We start from the raw sequence: 20,705 nt of genomic DNA, 5'->3' as shown, positions 1-20,705 counted from the left end.
AAATTACTAATTTATATCATCGCCAAAAGTTTTATGCTAATTATTCAATATGTAGAATTGTTATTGAAAAATAAGACAACACAAACCCGAAAGACATTATATATTAAAAACTAACAATAAATCCTAACGACTTTACAAAACTATCGAAAAAATAGCTTCATAATTTATTTTTAACAATTTCAAGTGTATTAAATATAATGTTAAGTAATAAAAAACAAAATTGATCTTAAGTACAATAAAAACTAATCCGAATAATATTTCCGTGATTAGAAGTTATTAAATCTGAGTAAAGTATCTTGCAGCGAGAATCATTGGCGACAATGCGCCACCTGTTGGTAATTTTTGGTACTAAGTTTAAAAACTGTCTTAATAGATTAAAGACACGACGAAAGACGAAACCAAGGCAACTTTTTTTATAATATTCTTCTTACAAAGATATTTAGTAACATTTAATTCTAAAATTAATTACCGAAAATAATAAAGAGAACAAAGTTAAAAGGACTTTTTTGAAAAACAAATTACAAACATTATTTTAGGCATCTTAATCTTTTTTTTTTTTTTTTTTTTGAAATTTAATATTATGTATTTTAGATCAGACGCTTGTCGACATCATAAAATTTCTTTGTACAATTTCTGGACCACTGCTATCCAAGGAGCTTTGATAGAGGAAAGATATAAATCATTTTAAAAAGTGAATTTTTGAAAGATTATATTCAACCTTACAAAAATAACCAAAAATTGAAAAACTATGGACAAAAAATCAACGAGAAACAAATTTTATAAATCAATACTCAAAAGACGACAATCATTACGTTAATTTTTGTAGAGAAAAAGATAGAACGATAAGCAGAAATTTTTCATCATTTCATTAAAGAAAAAAATACTAATTTTATTTTAAAAGCGCAAAAACATTATGAAAAATTTATGCTTGGCATAAACGAATTAATAAATTACAAAATAAATAAATCTTCGTCCACTGAATTATAAAAATTCAAACCAAACATAAAAAAAACTAACATTAAATATTTGTCCTAAATATATCTAAAGTAATCGAAATAGTTTTTTAAAAATAATTATTACACGATGGTGTTTAAAATTTATTTATTTTACTTGTAAGGTAACATTTTACCAGTTGGTAAACAACAAAAATCTCTTTTGAAATTCCATTGTTTCAATTTATTTTTCAAATGACTGCTTGTTTTAGAACCTTCTATTCCTTTTTAATAAATCTTAATATTCCAAGGTATTTAACTGCAAATTAATCTACTTAATTTTCTTACCTTATCTTCATATAAATTTCGAGAAAAAAATATTATTTTTCTAAACGAGTAAAATATAATTGATGAAATTAGCTGAAATTGAGTTTCAATAATATTTCGGCAAATTTTTGAATATAAATTTTTTATGTAATCAGGAATTATTTCCATAATTATTGCCATAAATATTGTCGTCAGAAAAAAATTTTAATCAAAAATAAAATCAAAATATTACCAATCAATCCCTTCAATGCGAGGAACATGATATTAATTTTTTTAGACGACTGATGAAAATAACAACTAGATTTTTTCATCAAAGCACCAAAAATGGGGTAAGAGAATTTTTTTTCAAAAAGAATATTCAACACCTGAAATGAATTGATGCTTGGCATACATTAATTTTTAACTTCTTAAAAAATTAATTTTAATCCGTTGAATGATTGAAATTGGGACTAAATCTCAAAAATATTAAATTATTATGTAAGAGATTTATCTAAAATGCGTCTAAAGTGATCAAAAACTAAAATATAATGTAGTTTAATTGGTTGGAACTTAAAACATCCGAGTCAACTGTCTTGCAGAGAGAATTTTTGGCTACAATGCGCCACCTGTCGGATATTTTTAGAACTAACTCAAATTTATGATTAAAACGTCACAATATTGACCTGATCAGAAAAATAATTCAAATTTCACAACTCATATTGTTAAAAATCAACCATACAATACGTTGTTAATATTAATCAGTCGAGTTATGACAGAAAAATCAGAAGAATAATCAAAATGGGAAACTAGAGGAAGAAATAAAAAATTTTTAGAGCATTTATAAGATTGTTTCGCCTTATAGACTTGAATTGGGATGACTGTCAATAAAGAGTCGTCGTATTTATTATACTTCTGACTTAAAAAATTAAACTCCAAAAATTACAACATTAATTTTTTGGAGTTTACTCCTTAAGAAACGATTTGAGTTATAAGGCCCGGTACGGAAATTTTATGAGGAGTAAAATCAAGTGTAACACGAAAAGTTGAGGCGTTACGTAGAAAGAGACAAACATATATATCTGTAGGATTGAACGTGTAAAAGAATGAGATGGAATACATTACACAGCGTATCTCATTCTCGGGGTCTCCTCTTTGCGCTATACTTCGTAGTCTCACTGTATAGTTCACTACCTCCAGTCTGAGAGTTGAATGTGTGCGTATGTTTGTACGTGTGTGTTGCGCGCCTGCGTGTTACGAAGTTCTGCCACAACTTGTATACTGCTGCCGAGTACAGGGTATCCGAACAAAAACAGTTTCACTGTAAAAAAATCGCGCCAAGTCCACGTTCATAAGACTATTAAGAAAAAAAAAAATTTTTTTTTTTTTACAAAAAGATATAAAATAGAAAAATTAAAAAATCCAAGTAACCGATATGATTGTATATGATTTTGGGAAATTAAAAAAAATTTTGTTGTAAATTTAAAAATTAAGAAAAAAATTTTGGAACGTATTTAGTGTGCGTCATTGTGTATTTCAATTTTTTTAAAGTCCTAGTAAATAGATTTTACGAATTTCATTAAAAGTAAAATATTTTGCAACCACGCACACTAAATACGTTCCAAAATTTTTTTCTTCATTTTAACTTTACAACAAAACTTTTTTTAATTTCCGAAAATCATAGACAAGCATACCGGCTAGTTGGATTTTTTAATTTTTCTATTTTATATCTTTTTGTAAAGAAAAAAAAAATTTTTTTTTTCTTAATAGTCTTATGAACGTGGACTTGGCGCGATTTTTTTACAGTGAAACTGTTTTTGTCCGGATTTCAATATTTTTTGTAATTATAATAAAAATTTGTAATTAGTACTAACTTAAATCTCAAGTTGGCTGCATTTTTGATAGCAAACTATCCTCTTGAAGCTACAGTTTATGTAAAAATAATTGCAGCGCACCCTGGCGGGTGTAGATGCAAGCTGTGAAATTTATTTTTTTAACTGTAGTTTCCCATCTATTGGAGGATTACCATGCATTCTCGAATTACTTAGTCTGTGGCATGTCACTTTTTACATCGAAAAAAAGTCAGGATCGAAATTTTTGAGCTTGCTATAGTTTGTGCTGATAAGATTTAATAATTTCAAGTAAATTAATTGTTATAATTGAATATAATTAATTGATATCAGTAAAATAAAGTATGAATTACTGTTATAATATAAAATTTAGGAACAAGAAGTACCGTCGAATTAAATAAAATTTTGCAACCTCGAAATACCGTTCTGCTTACAGTAAACACACTCGGTAGTCTGGCGCTCCGTTTACAACGGATTTGAACGGAACTTGGCGCCAGATTCTACCGAATCTGTGGATGCATATAGTAGCATTTATTGTATACATCTATATACAACGTACATAAACAGCAACCTAACCATCAAGTTTTAATGTTTTGATTTTAAAGTTTTTTTGTACTTCTATGCATTGATACGTGTATTTTTATGTACTATTAAACAAATCATCAAGTGATTAAAGTTGAAAAAAAATAAAAAATTGTGTGTGTCAGCTCCGACGCACGACTGGAGTTTGCTCCTTACGAACGATTGTATCATGTATATAGATTAGTAAATAATGTTAAATGAAATTAACCATTATATTACTCGAAGCATACATGATACAATCGTTCGTAAGGAGTAAACTCCAGTCGTGCGTCGGAGCTGACACACACAATTTTTTTTTTATTAAAATTTTCAGTCATTAGCTCGCCATTAAAATCATAAACAATTTCCACTATTAATAAAACAGAACCTTCAATAACTTCGGATTAAAACGACGCCTAAGCTTCTTCTAAAATTAACACGAGTTTAATACTCAACATTAAATAAATTTTTAAGAACAATATTGACGCATAAATTTATTTCAATTCAACTCGTAATTTATTTTTTAAATTTTGAATAAATTCTTAAGAATATTTCTTTATAAAATTTTAACTACTTTTCTGGGACTTAATTCATACTGATAAATAGTTTTACAAGTAATTCCAATAAAACAATAATTTTAGTCTTCGATAGTTCAATGTATAAATGACCACGTGGAATTTTTCGATTTATAAATAATTAATAAAACAATTTGTTTCAATATAAAATAAATTCACGAAAAATTATCCACGGGTAATTCGATCTCAATTGCGTCGAAGTTCAGTAGCCAATTCTCAATAAATTATATTAAATAAATAATACTTTCTTGTAACAAATAATATTAATAAATGATAATTCAATTGTTATAATTTATAATAATAGTCCAGTTGTTAATTTCACAATTTACTGCGTACTAAAATTCACAAGGAATTTGCGCGCCAAAAATGGACGCCGGCGTTCGTAACTGCGTAACACGTTTTGACCTCGGGTACCAAATACTATGTCGTGTCGACTGGGACCTTCTCGATGTTCAGAATTTAATTAATAAAATAAATTTATTTAACTCAATCTAAGATGTTAATAATTATGAACTGGCCAAATTAATAAATTAATTACTCACGACTTCCAAACCCAAGAGGTCTAGAACATTCCTCGGGTATAATATCCCCAAGAAGAATATTCAAACTGCTAACGAACCAAATTAATTAAATAAATAATTATTATTAAGTAAAATTATTATAAACAATTGAATTACCAAAAAAATTAATTTATAATGAGAAGAAGTAAAATTGATGAGCTGGGTATATGACCCCCTTGGCTCATCAAAGGAATCAAAGTCTCAATACCTGTGTAATTTTTGTTCTTTGAAAACTCAGGCTTCCTTCTTTGGACTGTTTTGGCTAGCGATGTTACTGCATTGGTCACTGCACTACTTCTGACTTGTTGCCTCTACTCAACTGACCAAGAAACCCAAAATTTCCCCCACTTAATACTAGTTGGGTCCCGAAGACCGAGACGCGCCAGTGCTGCGTCGACTAATTAACGCACGAGTGCGGATTTACCTTCACAGGGTAATTTACCCTGTTACATGGTCTTTTCACCTAAATAGTCATTTCTTAGATTTTCTTTACTTAAATGTTTTTATGATGGACTTAAATACAACAAAAAGTAATACTCATAATATTTCTGTGATAAGAACTTATTAAATCTGAGTAAAGTATCTTGCAGCGAGAATCATTGGTGACAATGCGCCACCTGTTGGTGATTTTTATAATTTTCTTCTTACTATTTTATAATTTTCTTCTTAAAAATATTTTTAGTAACATTAATTACCGAATAATAAATTACCAAAAATAATGGAGGCTACAAAGTTAAAAGAACTTTTTTAGAAGGTAAATTACAAAAATCATTTCTAGTGTCTTAATCAGTTTTTTATACCGAAAATGATGATGTATATTTTAGATCAAAATTTTAATGAGCTTATAAAAATTATCTTGTCTGATTTTCTACCATTATTATTGAAAACGATTTGATCGACATAAAGAAATCATCCCAAAAAGTTAAATTTGGACAAATTTTCTTCAATGATTTAAAAATAACCATAATAACTATTGAAATCATTATTATCCATTATTTTTTTTTATTTATTATATCTATTGATTTTTGAGTTTTCTTTTTATATAATTCGACATTATAACAAATAAACTGAACTAGTACTGGCAGGTTAAATCATTATTTAATTGAGTACATCGAAGTAGGAGATCTGTTTTTTTTTTGTGATTTTAATTCCGATAATAACACATATTTAATTATGCAATTATTAAACATGTAGAATCGTTGTTAAAAAATAATTGAATGGACACACTAACATTGAATAACATAAATTTGGTAACGGAATGAAAATTACCTCTTCTACAAACTTCGTCTGATAAACTATCGAAAATATAGCTTTATAAGTTATTTTTAATAATTTCAAGTATATTAAATATAATGTTGAATAATAAATGACAAAAATGATCTTAAATACAACAGAAAATAATACTAATAATATTTCCGTGATTAGAAGTTATTAAATCTGAGTAAAGTGTCTTGCAGCGAGAATTATTGGCGACAATGCGCCACCTGTTGGTAATTTTTGGTACTAAGTTTAAAAACTGTCTTAATAGATTAAAGACACAACGAAAAACGAAACTAAAGTAACTTTTTTATATTTTGTTATAAATATTTTTAGTAACATTTAATTCTAAAATTAATTACTGAATAATAAATAACCAAAAAAGAACAAAGGCTACTAAGAACTCTTTTAAAAAGTAAATTACAAGAATTATTTGGACCTTTTGATCAGTTTTTAGAAAAATTGTTGACTGTGTAGTTTAGATCACACTCTTATCAAGGTTATAAAAATTTTTTTGTCCGATTTTAGACCACGAATTTAACAATCTTTTAGTAATTAAAAGTAGACTTTTCACGAAACGTTGTGAAATTTCGATGGAGTTTTTACAATGCTTACAAAAAATTTAAAACTAAATTAAAAGATTTAAAAAAAGACATACTTTTTTTTTCTAATATATCAAAAAGTTATTTTTAAAATTAGCAAATATCAAATAATTATTTTGCAAATTATAATTTTTTATGGTTTCAACAGTAACTCCTATCAAAATCTAGATTGCTCTTAAAGAAAGCTCGAATTAAAAATAACCTGTAGCAAATCTTACAAGTCAATAGATACAATTTAACAGTAGCTATTATATTAAGTTCCTATGAAGATGGGTTCAAAAAAAGAATATAATTCCTACACAACAACTGTTGAATTTTATGTCAAGAGAAAAGTGTGATCATTGAAATAAGTGGGAAGATCAAAAAGGTTAAAATCGAAAAAATGCTTGTCACACGTTAATTTAAAACCCTGTGAAAAAATTAATTCTAATCCACTAAATTAATGAAATTAAGACTAAATTTCAAAAAAAATTAAATTAATTATTATTAGGTGAGAAATTTATCTGAAATACGTCTAAAGTGATCAAAAAGTAAAATATAATGCAGCTTAGTTCAATGGAACTTAAAACATCCGAGTCAACTGTCTAGCAGCGAGAATTTTTGACTACAACGCGCTGCCTAGCGGATACTTTTAGAACTAACTCAAATTTAAGGTTAAAACGTCACAATATTGATCCGATCAGAAAAATAATTCAAATTTTACATGATACAAAAACAAATTTTGCTTTGTTAAAATTAATTAGTCGAATTATAGCGCGAATATTATAAGAATAATCTAAAAGGCAAAAGGAAAAAATAATCAGAGTCATTAATTGTTAGTTAAATTTGATTAGAAATATACTTCAATTTTTCGCTTGACATATGGTTTTAGATTATAACGGAATTGAAACTTTTTTCTTTTGTGAATTAATTTAACAATTATTTTAACAATCGATGACGATTCTCGATAAAAGAACTAATTCAAAATTGAGTTTTTGATAATGAGTAGAGGAATGTGCAATCACAAAGAGACAATCTGATCCACAACAACTTAACTATTTACGTATTTAAATTGTCAATCAAGTCTGCAATAGAAATGTTTGACAAGAAACCGTCAGATAAATAAAAAAAATTTTTTTTTATGGTTAAACCATTAACATAATTTTTTAAAAGAAAAATAATAATTCTAAATTTTGTTTAAATGCAGTAGAATCATTATTCAAAGATTTTTTTACAATAGAAAAATTCAATCCAAAATTATATTTTTTATATTAATACTAACCCAAAACACTTCTTTAGTGGTCAAACAGTTATAATAATAACTTCTTCGATAATTAGAACTTATAAATGCAGAGTCAAGTATCTTGCAGCGAAAATTTTTGACGACCATGCGCCACCTGTTGGTGACTGTTGGTACTAAATTCAAAATTAAGTTTAATACTTAAAAACTTGTTAAATATAACTAAGCAAGTGAAAAATTAAGTTTATTTAATCAAATTACAGTGATCAAACTGTCAAAATTTTTGTTCTATGTTGCATTAGTATAAATGTGGATAATTTTTTGGGTTACGATTAAAAAAATTATTTTATATGGTTTATTATTTAGTTAAAGTTTTAAATAGTTAAAGTAGACTGTCAAAAAATTAATGTCATAATTTTTGGTGATTTAAAGATAGATATCGTTTATGCTTGGATGAAATTGGAAAGATTGAAGGTGTGGCTTTGAAATATTTCAATACTAATATTTTTGTTAAGATTTTGAATATTTTTCTACAAAAGAAGAGAACAAATTCAAAAGTTGATATTTCAAGAGTAAAGTCAGAAAAATTCAAAACATTCAAGACGCTTACATTCATCGATCAAATAAAAATCAATTAATGAAATGAGTGTTAATTTTATTCTTTGATCAAAAGATAAATAACACATTTATCGTAAATTTGGCGGGAACTTATGTTGATTACTCTGCAAGATCTCTATTCATTTAATAAGAAAATAAAGTAAAAGCGCTTATTATAATCACTTATTCATAGTTTTTTTGATATTTTGAGTTTACATAGAAATTATTATCAATGAAAGTGTTAAGCATTAAACTAGATTTTTTAAGAAATTTTGAGTCGTCGATTTTTTAACTCCAGCCAACTAAAACAATTTGGATACAAACGAAACATAATGAGCAGGCTGCAGTTTCAAGCAACGATGAAAAATTTGTACGGATATTCCGACAATTATCAGAACTTTGACTACTTAGTCAAATCATTATTTAGTTTTGTACATCCAATCAGTATGAAATAATGAAGCTGTCTTTACAAAACACTTAAAACAATCCCAACTTTAAAAAAATTCAATCCCTAAAAAAAGGAGTTATTAAATTTTTTTCTGCAACGATAAATAAAATGCAACATAATTTATTTTTAATAATTTCAAGTGTATTAAATATAATGTTAAGTAATAAAAGACAAAATTGATCTTAAATACCACAAAAAGTAATACGAATAATATTTTCAAGATTAGAAGTTATTAAATCTGAGTAAAGTATCTTGCAGCGAGAATTATTGACGACAATGCGCCACCTGTTGGTAATTTTTGGTACTAAGTTTAAAAACTGTCTTAATATATTAAGGACACGACGGAAGACGAAAGCAAGGCAATTTGTTTATAATTTTCTTTTTACAAATATTTTTAGTAATTTAATTCTAAAATTAATTACCAAATATTATAAAGACAACAAAGTTAAAAGGACTTTTTTGAAAAACAAATTAGAAAAGTTGTTTAAGACTTGATTTTTTCTTTTTTTTAAATTAAATATTATATATTTTAGGCCAGATCCTTATCGACTAAAAAAAAATTTCTTGGACGATTTTGGACCACTATTATCCAAGATGCTTTGACAGAAAAAATATAACGCATTTCATAAAGTGAAATTTTTAAGGATTATATTTCATTTGACAAAAATAGCCAGAATAATAATCCAATATAATAAAATTTAACCAGAAGCAAATTTTCTAAATCAATAGTTTTAGTGCAACAATCATTGTATTAATTATTTTAAAACAAGAGTCGGAACGACAACAAAAAATTTTTCATCATTCCATAAAAAAAAAAAACAAAATACTTATTTCATTTTAATTAAGAAGAAACTTATACATAAAATTTATGTTTGGCATAAATTAATTTATAACTTATAAAATTACTAAATTTTCATCTACTGAATAATTGAAATTAAAACTAAGTTTCCAAAAAAAAAATTAAATTAGTTATTATATGGTAAAAGAATTAAATTAATTCAATTATTAATAATTCAATTAATTATTATATGGTGAAATTTTTATCAAAGTAAAATTCCAATTTGAATTTCTGTACACAAAAGTACTTAAAATTTTATTTTACTCATATGGTAACATTCTACCAGTTAGTAAGCAACAATAATTTCTTTTGGAATTCTATTGTCTTACTTTATTTTTTTTACATTACTGCTCATTTCTAAATATTCTATTTCAGTTTAGTTAATTATTAATTTTCAAAAGTATTCAACGCTAAATTAATTTCTACTCAATTTTCTTGCTTTAGACTCATACAAATTGAAAAATGGAAATATTGTTTTTCTAATCGGTTAAAAAGTAATTAATGAAACCGGCGAAAGTTGAAGGACGGTAATAATTCATCGAATTATTATTATTCATGAATTTTTAGTGTCATCAAGAAATATTTCAATAATTATAAAGATTGCCCTAAAAAACAAGTTTTAATTAAAAATAACACAACAAAATGTTACCAATTAATCCTTTCAATCCAACAAGACAAATAAAGCAACCAAATTTTTTTCAAAAAACATATATCTAAGCACTCGAAATAAAATTGATGTTTGGAACATGTTAATTTATAATTTCTAAAAAAATTAATTTTAGTCCGCTGAATTATTGAAATTAAGACTAAATCCCAAAAAAAATTAAATTAATTATTATAAGCTAAGGAATTTATCTAAAATAAGTCTAAAGTAATTAAAAAATGAAATATAATGTAGCTTAGTTCGTGGGAAGTTAAAACATCCGAGTCAAATGTCTAACAGTGAGAATTTTAAGCGACAATGCGCCACCTGTTGGATATTTTTAGAACTAACTCAAATTTACGATTAAAACGTCACAATATTGATCCGATTAGAGAAATAATTTATTGAATATTGTATAATTGTATCTTGGTTGGCAATAACGAATTTGATTTGATTATTATTTTTATGAGTTTTGATAAATAAATTAACCTTATATTTGGAATCTGTCTTATTATTTGGTTATTATTAGAGACAGGAGTAGAAAGTTAAACAAAATTTTAACTCCAAAATAGTACAAATAACTTAAAATTCGAATTTATGTTGCTTCTGTTACCCATAGGATCGTTGAAACCATCGATAAGATTTTTTTATATTAGAAAAATTAAATCCAAAATTGTATTTTTAATAACAGTATTAATCTAAAACACTTCTTTGTAAGTCAAACTGTGGTAATAATAATTTCTTCGATGATTAGAACTTATAAATGCTCAGTCAAGTCTCTTGCAGCGAGAATTTTCGACGACCATGCGCCACCTGTTGGTGAGTTTTGGTACTAAATTCAAAATTATGTTTAATACTTAGAAACTTGTTAAATATAACTAAGCAAGTGCAAAATTAAGTTTATTTAGTCAAATTAAAGTGATCAAACTGTCAAAATTTTTATTTTATCTTGTACTAGTATAATTGTGGATAATTAAAAAAATTATTTTCTATGATTTATTGTTTAGTTAAACTTTTGCATAGTTGAAGTAAATCGTCAAATAATTATAATAATAATTTGTAGTGAATTAACAGAAGATTATCCATGCTTAGATAAAATTGGAAAGACTGGCGAAGTGATTTATAAATGTTATGATGTCAATATTTTTATAAAGATTTTGAGAATTAATTTTAAAATCTGCAAAAACTAGACTCCGTTAAAAATATTCAAAATGTTCAAGGCTTTAAAAATTAAAAAAAAGTGATGTAAGAATTCTGTTAATTCAATTCTTGAAAACCCAGAAAGATATCTTTTTAATCAATTAAAATTGTCATGCATGGACATATCAATCAAACCATCGTAGAAATTTTTTTACTGAATCTTTTCGATCACATTCAAAATGGCAAGTATCAGAATTTCTGAAATAATTTATTATATCAACTAATCAAATCAAATTAATTGAAAAAATTTGAAAGAAATGTCAATTTATTACAACACATAAATAAAACTTTAACTGCCAAGTAAAATCATAAGTGGGAATCAGAAAATAACTAATTCACACTCTGACTCACAAAAGTTTATATTAAAAACTAATATTGAATCCTAATGACTTTACCTGCTGAACTATCGAAAAAATAGCTTCATAATTTATTTTTAACGATATTAAGTGTATTAAATATAAAGTTAAGTAATATAAGACAAAATTGATTTTAAATACAATAAAAAGTAATACGAATAATATTTCCGATTAGGAGTTATTAAATCTGAGTAAAGTATCTTGCAGCGAGAATTATATGGATTCAAAGGGAATACACTATTGCACGACTCATGATGCGAAGCATCAGAGAGTGCTTTACGATCGAAAAATTTTTTTCGCCTCATTTTGGCGGCTATTTTTATTATTATAGCCTTGTTAGTTCACGGAATCAAGATATTTTGCATACTATTGTCGAGATAATTTAATGGAGATTAATTTCATACTTTTTAAAAATTGATTTACTGCAATAGAATTGGAAAAAAACACCAAACTAAGTCAAAAAATTTTCCTGTCCGTCATGTGTGAAACCCGGAAACACTGTAACTTGTGAAAAAATCCATTATTTGAGTTAAGTTTTAAAAAAAAAAATTCTAATCGACGATTGTAGGTCACTGAATGCGAATGATTAATTAATTCAGTGTCGTTTAATTGCAATTAATAAAAAACAAAAACTACAAGACTGTATATCTATATATATCCATGTAAAATTAACATGGATGGTGATATATCTATATCTATAGATATTATGTACATTTTATTCCACCAGGGGCGCTTGTGCAGTACCTTCCTACTACAGCTGTTTTTTCGGCAATTAATTTTGAACGACTTAAGTTTTTTTTTTTTTTTTTTTTTTTTATATTTCATAATTAAATGAGCATTATGAGTCGTGCACTTTTGGATTTTCCAAAATTTTTCTAAAAATAACTAGACCAAAGTGATACAATTATTATTATTTATTAGTCAACGAAATATATTTAAATAATTAATTATTATTTAATAAACTTTTATTAGATTAGATCGCATCCACAGCTGTGGTGGTATATTGAGCGATTTATTTGTGTGTGTCCGTGTGAGATCTATAGTCCGTTGGATGGTCCCAGTTGTTGGCGCTTGGCGGTGTTGAGGCGTTTTTGGTTGCAGGTCTGCCGCCAGAGGCGTAACTGCGCTGACAGTACCGCCACAATTATTGGCGACAATGCGCCACCTGTTGATAATTTTTGGTACTAAGTTTAAAAACTGTCCTAATAGATTAAAGACGAAATCAGGGCAACTTCTTTATAATTTTCTTCTTACAAATATTTTCACTACTATTTAATTCTGAGATTAATTATCGAATGATAGATTATTAACAATATTCAAGACCAGAACGTAAAAATAATCTTTTTATTAAAAAGCTTATTAAAATATTTTATTCCGATTTTGGACCAAAAGAAAAAACGTAGTAAAACTTTGACAAATTTTCGAAAGTGCATGCATACAGAAAATTTAAATCTCAAATAAAAAATTTCGAGAAAAAAATATTACAGATAATACATTAGATCAAAAAGTAATTGCTAGAGATATACATCCTGTTTTAATAAAATACCAGCAAAACAAATGAGAAAACTTTTCAAGTGTTCGAGATCATCGAAATAAAAATCTTAGATGCAGTGAGATAAAGTTTTAATTAAAAATGTAGATGAGTAAATTTAGCAACTGAATACTGTGAATCCCAATAAATATCATAATAAAATTTTTTCACCAAATTAATAATCACAGAAAAAAATTTTACATCAAAAAATCGCAAGATGAAAAAACAAATTTTATTTCAAGAAAAACGAAGAAACCGACTATAAAATTGATGCTTAGCGTACATTAATTTATAACTTCTAAAAAAATTAATTTTAATCCATTGAATTATTGAAATTGAGACTAAATCTCAAAAAAATTAAATTAATTATTGTGTGGTGGAAAAATTCATCTAAAATGTGTCGAAAGTGATCAAAAAGTAAAATATAATGTTGGTTATTTGGTTGGAACTTAAAACATTCGAGTCAACTGTCTGGCAGCGAGAATTTTCGCTACAATGCGCCACCTGTTGGTAATTTTCGGTATTAAAATTTAAAATTCCTATTATGCTTAGAATTTTAAACTTTTCAGCTTCTAACGAACTCTCTGGTAGTGAGAATATTTCGTGACCATGTGCCACGTAGCGGCAAAACCAAGAACAATTTTTCAAACTTACAAATTAAAAATTTTTACGATTATTAAAACTTTTCCAACATATTCATATAATAAAAAAAAATTAATCTATTCTAGAATACAATATTTATCTGAAAAAACAAACTTTGTAAGATCAATTTTTTTCTAGGTGAAACTTATAATCTTCGATTCAAGTTTCTTATAGTGAGAATTTTTAGCTACAATGCGCCACCTGTAGGATATTTTTGGTACTAAAATTTTTAATTTATATTTTACATAGAATTTAAAATTCTTGAGCTTCGAACGAAGTCTCTGGTAGCGAGAATATTTAGCTACCATGCACCACCTATCGGCGAAACCAAGAACTAAATTTTAAAAAAATCTAAAAATTGAAATGTGTGTTTTTACTAAAACTTTCTTATAATAAAAAAAAAAAAAAAAAAAAAAAAAAATAAAAAATTGTCACTGTCTAAAAAAGTCTCATTAGCATTAGTCTATTGTCACACACAGTTACTAGTGGGCACTCGAGAATCATCAACCCCACGTCATCTTGCCCCAGGTTAGTCATATCCTCAAAAATACTTGTCCCATTTTTGGATTCCTTTTAAGCATGAACATAAGCCCAACAATAAAATAACTAGACAATACTGACAAAGCTTGTTAACAACCGAGCACTCTACATGTGACACCTCAACAAAAAAATCACTCCCCCTCCTTCCACCAAGAACGTGAATCCAGACTTGACTCAAGACGGTAAGAATAAATCCGGGTTTTAATCAACCGGGCACTAGGGTTAGTTTGTTCTTCATTAGCCTCTGCCCGGGTATTATTACCGGAAACAACTAAAAGATTACGTATTTACCGGGCTATTGCCGCGCAATTAGGGATCAAAAAATATGTATAATAGCCTCGCTTTGTTTGGCGGCTAGCTTTTTTACTTTTTTGATACAAAAGACTGTTTTCCCGGCAAATATATGCTCTTTAGAAGCCAGGCTTCCTGTAATTGTTAAGGAATCGCTAATTGTCGACTCGTTGACCTCCGGCAGGCTAATATTTGGCGGGAAAACGCTTGTTTGATTGTCATTATTCATTTTCAAAGCTTTTTTTTTAAAAAAAACCTAAAATATTTGTAATTTTTTTAGTTTTTTAACTTTAAGCTTCGATATCTCTTAAGCTATCGGTTTGAGACAAAAAATTTCTTACAAAAGTTGTAGCTTAAGACCTTAGCTTTGAATCAAGCTCAAGCACGAGTAATTATTTTGATGAGATCAAAAGTTATGATCATTTTTATACTCCGAAAATTGAAAATGTCAAAATTTTGCATTTTCCGCAAGAAGTCACTTTGATGATCGATATCTCGCAAACTATCGACTTTAGAAAAAAAAAGTTTCATACAAAAGTTGTAGCTTAAGATATTAGCTTTCCAATAAGTCCTCAAACGAACAATTATTCTGATTAGTTCAAAAGTTACAGCCATTTTTTAATCCGAAAATTGAAAATGCAAATAATGACCTTGAAATCCGCAAGAAGTAACTTTAAGCTTCAATATCTTGGGATCTATCGATCCAAATCTAACAAAATATACTCGAAAATTATAGCCTGAATTCTTATCTTTCGAAATAGCCCTCTTGTGAGTAAAAATTCTGACCATTTCTGAAGTTATAAATTTAAAAAGATAAAATCCAAGAAATCGAAAAAAAAAGACTTTGATCCGCACTTGTAAGTAGCGAGTACCAAGTGTGCCAACTATGCTTCCATCTGAAGATGCACACTCGGGCAGTACATACTCGACCAATGCGACGTGCTCAAACTTAAACATTTCATCCTTTATCTCTATCTTGTTCCTCTTGCACTTCTGTTATAGTATCAGATAGCACAAGAACTTTTCTATTTTTTCTTATCTACTCCCTCTGTCCACCCTCTTTCTCTTCCAGCGTCTCCTCATCTCAAACTTCAATTAGACTGGATTTTTTTCATCATTACTCATTCCGTCTGTCGTGTTACCTCAGGCATTATTTTTATTTCTTTAAATATCGCTGTAACTTTTTAAATAATTTAAATAATCAATCGTGTAAGGACTTAACTTAAAGGTAAGATCCTGAGCTACAATTTTGTATAGTAATTTTTTATCTAGAGTCAATAGTTTCTGAGATATCGAAGTTCAAAGTAATCTTTTGCGGATTTGAAGGTCATAACTTGCATTTTCAATTTTCGGAGTGTAAAAATGGTGATAACTCCTAAAATAATGAAAATAATGACTCGTTTTATGATTTAATTAATAGCTAAGATCTCAAGCTACAATTTTTGTTCTAAAATTTTTTGTCTAAACTCAATAGTTTTCGAGATATCGATCATCAAAGTGAACTTTTGCGGAAAATGCAAAATTTTGACATTTCCAATTTTCGGAGTATAAAAATGGCCATAACTTCTGAACCAATCAAAATAATTCATCGTTTGAGGACTCATTTAAAAGCTAAGACTTCAAACTACAACTTTTGCACAAAAAATTTTTTTTCTAATAGATAATTCTCGAGATATCGATTATTAAAGTAAATTCTTGCGAAAATAGGGATATTAGGTAAAACAAAGAAGCGAAAGAATAAATTGGTAATTTAAGTGTAATAGCAGTTACAAATTATAAATAGCTCTTTAAATTGCACAATTAAGAACCGCATTTGCACGTGGAGCAATCTTAATACAAAAGTGCACTCGGTCTTTAGAAATATCTATAGAAATATCGTAAGCGTTGATAAAAATGTCTATTTAAATTTAAAAGGATTTACCATTTCAGTTTTGTATTTTTTTTTTTTTTTTTTTTGTGAAATAACAATTGTTACCCCATATTTTATTATTGCCCATTCTTGCACTGTCATTAGCTCGCAATAATGTAACCGCTAAATAAAAAATATATATCTTGTAATTTATTATCTGGGTTCTTTAAATTTAAATGTAATTAAATACGACGAAATGAACGGCATTTATAAAATTATTTAATAATACACATAATTGCTCTGAATTTAGCAATATTTCATTTGCATTTAATGCCGCTTCCAGACACTCGGTTATAATATTATCCGCATTCTCCTACTGAGTGATAATTCCAGTGCTCCTCCCCCCTCCTCTCCACCCCCTGCCACTCCTCAGTCTTATTTAATGTGTCTTAGATATTGTTCTTCTTTGCTACTTACATTTTAATCACTTTTTTTCTAATTGGAAATTTTTTGACTGTTCAAAGCTCGATATCTGAGAAAATATCGAGTTTAAAAAAAAAAAATTTAAAACAAAAATGTAGCTTAGAGTATTAGCTTTCCAATGAGTCCTTAAATGAGAGATTGTGTAAATTATTCCAAAAGTCATGACTATTTTTATGCCCCGAAAATTGAAATTGCATTTTTTTGCATTTTTCGTAAGAACTAACTTTGATAATTAATATCTCGAAACCTATTGGCCGGAAGTGAACACAATAAAACAAAAATTGTAGCTTCAGGTCCCAGCTTCAAAATGAGTCCTCAAACAACCAAATATTCCCATTGGTTCAAAAGTTATAGGCTTTTAAAAAATAAATATCAAAATCCGAGTTTTTTTTCAGTAAATGTAGTTAGTTTTAAAACTTCGATATCTCGAAATTTACTTGTCGGAAGTATGTACCGCTTAAAGAAAAGTTGAAGCTAAAGTTCGGAGGCTTAAATTGAGCCCTTGCAGAAGCTTCTACCTCAATTAGATCAAAAGTTATGATCTCGGAAAGTTTAAGACTCGGAAATAAAAATAGATGGGTAAGCCTGAGATTAATTAATAAGTAATAGTATAGGGACAAGTATTGTCAGCGTTAAATTAACAGGTGCCTTGGAAACTCGATAATCGTTAGAGGCGTTAAACACTACCAGTCTCTTAACTTATAGATGGATAGTACGATATATAAGAGGGAGGAAAGTGGTAAGAGATGCTTTTGGATAAACTTTGACTAAATGCTTGTGCTTCTCGGTTCCTTAACCACCCATTAATCAATATATTACCTAGTCATTATGTCCTTTGTTTATCGGTGACTAACTACCGTTAATTGATTTTCTTCCTCCATTTAAACTTGTCAACGCTTCAATATCTCAATATTAACAACTTTCAAAGACATTTTTTTTCCTTTATCAATTTTCGGATTAAAAAATAGCCATAACTTTTAAAATAATTAAAATAAATAATTTTTTCAGAACTAATTTGAAAGCTAATATTTCAAGCTACAATTTTTGTTTCAAACAATTTTTTCTAAAATCAATCGATACCAAGATATCAATCATCAAAGTGACCTCTTACGGATTCTTCAAAACTTTTATTTCCAATTTTCGGATTAAAAAATGGCCATAGCTTCTGAACTAATCAAAATAATTATTCTTTTGAGGAATTATTGGAAAGCTAATATCTTAAGCTACATCTTTTGTTTGAAAATTTTTCCTCTAATGTCAATATTTTCCAAAATGAAAACTATAAAAATGACCTCTTGCGGAAAATACAAAATTCGGATTTCCAATTTTCGAAGTAAAAAACGGCAATAACTTTTGAACTAATTGCAATAATAAATCATTTAAGGACTCAATGTAAAGCTGAGACCTTAAGCTACAATTTTTGTACCAAACTTTTTTTTTTAAATCGATAATTTTCGAGTTATCAATTAACAAAATGACCTCTTGCGGAAAATGTAAAATTTGGATTTCCAATTTTCGGAGTACTTAAATGACCATAACTTTTGACCTAATTAAAATAATTGTTCGTGTGAGAACTCATTGAAAAGCTGAGATCTTAAGCTACAGTTTTTATTAGCTACAGTCAGTTAAACTGACTTCCGATTGATAACTTCCAAGATATCAACAAAATAATTTTTTATTTACGGAAAAATCCAATTTATTTTTTGATATAATTCTTCGAAGCAAATATACGAAGTAATAAATATAACGTCATATTGTGTGATGTATTTTAAACAAAATACTTAAAACCTACAATAAATATAACCGCGAATCTTCAAATTTATTGATGCTAATTTTCTGTCATCCTATTTCTCACTAGTCTACACTAGGCGAGTGCTTTTGCGAAGCGGAAAGCTTCTTACAAAAAAATAAAAAATAAAAATTTACATTGTCAACTATCTAGAGTTGCATGCATCTAATTCACCACATCTCTGTAGCGAGAAATATTTCAGAAATGTTGAAATACTGTTCTGCGAAATAAAACCCGGCGTCGTTTCTTGGTGAGACCGAGCTTTGTAGAAAAGAATTGCTGAGAAGGGATTAAGCTTATGGAAAAGCTTTGCAGTAACCGACAATGTGAGGAGAGGATGAGAACGCCGGTAAGTACATGTGTCTTTGTATTTTCAACAGGATTTTGGTTTCATATTTTACCTTTTTTCGGTTTCTTTAATCGACGTTAGCTGCTAAGTAAAGTAAATTTCAGGCCGGTATTTCTTATTGGATAAAAAATTTTATGTTGTTTAATTTTAGTTTTTGTTTTGTACTTTTATTTTTATTAGATTAGAAATTATAAAAGAATTTAGGTAGAAAAATTACAAAATTGATAATGTTTAGAAAACATGAATTTATCCTCGATATCTTGAAAATTATCGACTCAAGACAACAAACCTTAAGCTAAAGTTGTAGCCTAAGATCTTAGCTTTAAATCAAGTCTAAGCACGAGTAACTATTATAATTATTTCAAAAGTTATGAGTGTTTTTGTACTCCGAAAATTGGAAATCAAAATTTTGCATTTTCCGCAAGAGGTCATTTTGTTAATGGATAACTCGAAAATTATCGACTTTAAAAAAAAAAGTTTGGTATAAAAATTGTAGCTTAAGGTTTTACCTTTCAAATGGGTCCTTAAACGATCAATTATTTTGATTGGTTCAGAAGTTATGGCCATTTTTTAATCCGAAAATTAGGAATGATAATTTTGAAATTTTCGCAAGAGGTCACTTTGTTAATTGATAACTCGAAAATTATCGACTTTAAAAAAAAAGTTGGGTACAAAAATTGTAGCTTGAAGTCTCAGCTTTACATTGAGTCCTCAAACGATTTATTATTCTGATTAGTTTAAAAGTTATTGCCGTTTTTTACTTCGAAAATTGGAAACCCAAATTTTCCATTTTCCGCAAGAGGTCAGTTTGATAATTTTTATTTTAGAAAATATTGACATTAGAGGAAAAATTTTTAAATAAAAATTGTAGCTTAAGATATTAGCTTTCAAATGTCTCCTTAAAAGTTTAATTATTTTGATTAGTTCAAAAGTTACGGCCATTTTTTAATCCGAAAATTGAAAAAGCAAGATATGACCTTCAGCTCCGCAAGAGCCGACTTTGAACTTCGATATCTCGAAAGATTTCCGTCAGATCATCACTTAATAAAAATGAAAGTTGTAGCCTAGAGTCTGTAGTACAAAATAAGCCTACGAATGATTCTCTATCTCTAATGTCGTAAAAGTTACAGGCCCTTAAATAAATTTTAAATAAATTTCCAATCCCACCCTGTATCTTAATCTCGATAACTAAAGTTATAAATTTTTAAAAGCTCCGAAATATTTTCTCCCCATAATTCACCGAGACATTTTAATTTACACGATACATTAGCTTGTAAAAATTTTCAATCA

At 27.6% G+C, this 20,705-nt stretch overlaps 1 long non-coding RNA gene across 1 annotated transcript; it reads right to left on the bottom strand.

Moving 5' to 3' along the window:
* Positions 1 to 277: 277 nt before the first annotated feature.
* LOC123271518 lies at positions 278 to 9,467 on the bottom strand. The gene is made up of 3 exons (XR_006510899.1): positions 9,455 to 9,467; positions 6,697 to 6,705; positions 278 to 407 (listed from the first exon to the last, which is right to left on the bottom strand). It is a non-coding gene; the product is annotated as an uncharacterized LOC123271518 (long non-coding RNA).
* Between the last annotated feature and the right edge of the window lie 11,238 nt (positions 9,468 to 20,705).

This window comes from Cotesia glomerata, linkage group LG9, assembly GCF_020080835.1.
Source record: "Cotesia glomerata isolate CgM1 linkage group LG9, MPM_Cglom_v2.3, whole genome shotgun sequence".
In the NCBI taxonomy this organism is placed as follows: domain Eukaryota; kingdom Metazoa; phylum Arthropoda; class Insecta; order Hymenoptera; family Braconidae; genus Cotesia; species Cotesia glomerata.
The sequence above is the reverse complement of the archived record's forward strand: the minus strand, read 5'-3'. Positions and strand labels throughout refer to the sequence as shown.